This window comes from Rhinopithecus bieti, unplaced genomic scaffold, assembly GCF_001698545.2.
Source record: "Rhinopithecus bieti isolate Rb0 unplaced genomic scaffold, ASM169854v2 scaffold_5146, whole genome shotgun sequence".
Lineage (NCBI taxonomy): Eukaryota > Metazoa > Chordata > Mammalia > Primates > Cercopithecidae > Rhinopithecus > Rhinopithecus bieti.
In genome coordinates, this window is record NW_016804584.1 from 60,409 (window position 1) to 63,373 (window position 2,965).

General features: G+C 44.9%; 1 pseudogene; it reads right to left on the reverse strand.

Annotated features, from left to right (window-relative positions):
- Positions 1-352: 352 nt before the first annotated feature.
- LOC108527772 (tail-anchored protein insertion receptor WRB pseudogene) lies at positions 353-891 on the reverse strand (annotated as a pseudogene).
- Positions 892-2,965: the final 2,074 nt, after the last annotated feature.

Sequence of the window (2,965 nt, forward strand, 5' to 3'; positions counted from 1 at the left end):
TTAAAAAAAACTTTGACTTCCCAGCTGGCAATATGACCAAAATACATAAGAATGCAAATCACAAGTGACGGCACGGAGATGCCACTGAACATTTCACATTTCGTATGGATCTAGGACGGTGTTCATTGGTACACACGTGTCATAAACTGGACTTTCTTGGCTCAATGACACGTGTAGAAAATCATGATTCTTATAAGAATCTCTCATAAAGTCCAAGAACAAACATATTCGACCAAAAAATCTAAACTGTGCACTTTTGTTTCTTAAAAAAAAAAACAGTGTAAACCAGGTTTTCAACCTAATAAGAGAAAATCCATTTTTAAAAGTCTCATAGCTGTATCCATCTTCCTGTTCAGCTGAACGGATGCAGCACAATAGCCACAATTTTTTTACAGACTAAAATCCAACAGATAATTCCAACACCACCTGCTATTCTAGTAGGAAAGGCTACCAGGTGATCTAGAGGGGTTATCCATTTTCTCCGGACAACAGCCACGGGGACAGAATAATACTCCCAAATGAGTGAGATCATCAGGGCAACCTGCAATACATAGAAAGCGACACTTGTCATCCATTTTATCTTGGCTAATTGAGTTGTCTGAGCTTTCACGTGGGTTTTGAGCTTATCCGTCATCTTGTTGATCTTTCTTCCTAGCATGGCATAGCTGGCAAACTCCTCCATCATGTTGACCATGGAAAGTTTCTACCTGGACCTTGGAGAGATCCTGCGTGGATCTCCGCTCTCATCTGTGACTCCTGCTCTGCGGCTGCCTGCAGCACCCTGGACATGAATGATGGGAAGGACAGGAGGAGGATCCTAAGAACATTGCACCCAAACAGGAAGCTGAGCACCAGCAACCACGCCCAGTGGTTGGCCACCACTGAGCTCATCCTGGGATGCTCCTGACTGCGCTGGGTCCACTAAAGTGGTTTAATGCTCTACTTTTGTGTTTGTTGGACTCCTGCTGAGAGGTGGCGCTTTCCAGAGAGCATCAGCTGTGGTAGTATGGAGAGGAACTGGCAGTGGGCAGGGTCCTAGAACTTCCAAGAGTATATGCCATTTGTCTTCAGCTACCAAGGTGGATAGGGAAGGCCCATCAGGTAAGGTCAGGGCAGGGCGTGTCTGAGCTCAGACTTTCCTTGGATGGGTCTTGCTGGGTCTGCTGTGGGGGATGGGGGCTGAGGTTTCCAGGTCAATGGAATTGTGTACCTAGGAGGATTATGGCTGTCTCTGCTTAGTCATGCGGGTTGTCAAGGAAGTGGAGAAAAGCCAGCAGTCACAGGTCTCACCCAGCTCCCACTCAAACCAAAGGGCCAGTCTCACTCCCACTGTGACCCTTCTAATAGCCCCGAGTCTGTTTCCAGGCAGTGGGCAGCAGGGCTTGAGAACTTGCCCCAGGCTACCCACTTCCCAGCTGCAAAAGATAAGGGCTTGGTTCTTCCCCCACCTGTGGAGTCTGCACACCGGATTCGTGCCCTCCCCTGAGTTCTGGCCAGGAGGCTTCTCACCCGGTTCAAATTGTTACAAAGTTCAGCTGGAGACTTTCTTCTCCCTGTGGCATTTTCCCCTGCGCCTCTGGCTGTCCTCCTGAAGGATCGCTGTATTGCCAGGCCTGAATGGCCTGCTTGGGGACCCAGAGAGCTCCCAGGGCCTTAATTTGCTGCTTCCTCTGCCCCTGTATTTCACTCTGCTCTCTAATTTTTTTTTTTTTTTTTTTCCTAAGACAGAGTCTCGCTCTGTCGCCCAGGCTGGAGTACAGTGGTGAGATCTTGGCTCACTGCACCCTCAGCCTCCTGGGTTCAAGCAATTCTCCTGCCTCAGCCTCCTGAGTAGCTGGGATTATAGGCATGCACCACCATGCCTGGCTAATTTTCGTATTTTTAGTAGAGATAGGGTTTCACCATGTTGGTCAGGCTGGTCTCGAACTCCTGGCCTCATGATCCGCCCACCTCAGTCTCCCAAAGTGCTGGGATTACAGGCATGAGCCACCATGCCCGGCCTACTCTCTGAATTGACTCAGCTCCAGGTAAGGTCAAAAACTCCTCCCACATACAGACCTTCAGTTTCCCCAGTGTGGGTGTGTGGAGCATCTCTTTTTTCTACTTCAGCAGTTGGGGCACTTACAGTATTTTGGGTGTCTCCCAGGTCCTGTAGGAGCAATTGACTTCTTTCAGAGGATCTGTGGGTGCTCTCAGGATTCCTGGTTTCAAGAACATGATTTCATTCCCATTGACTAATAGACTGTCTACCTGCAATAAAATTCAGTTTTAATTATTTTTTCAATATGACAAGTTCAAAGAAGGTTGTATTTTCTGGTACATTTAGAATTTTCCTGTTTTCTAGAACATAATTATATTATGAATTCATTTGAAACTCAGCAGCCTAGCTTTTATTCTTATATGTAAAATTAGGATATAACTTATGATGTTTTAAATATTATTTTCTTTGAGAAACAACATGGGTTTGAACTGCTGGGCTTACTTATATGTAGATTTTCTCCTGCCCCCTGCCGCTGAGACAGCAGGATGAACCCCTCCTCTTCCTCCACCTCCTTAGCCTATTCAATGTGAAGAAGATGAGGATACAGACCTTTATGATAATCCACTTCCACTTAATGAATAGTAAACATATTTCTCTTCTTTATGATTTTCTTAATAATATTTCTTTTTCTCTAGTTTACTTTGTTGGAAGAATAGACTGCATAATACATAGACAAAATATGTGTTGATCAACTGTTTATGTTATCAGTAAGGCTTCCAATCAACAGTAGGCTATTAGTAAAATTTTGGAGGAGTCCAAGGTTATACACAAATTTTCAACTGTATGGGGGTGGACACCCCTAACCTCTGTGTTGTTCAAGGGTCAACTGTATCAGTATGACCCCCAGGTCAGATCCACTTACCAAAGTCATAGTTACCAAAAAATTTTAAAAAGCTGTATCTCACAAAAAATATCTTAAAATAA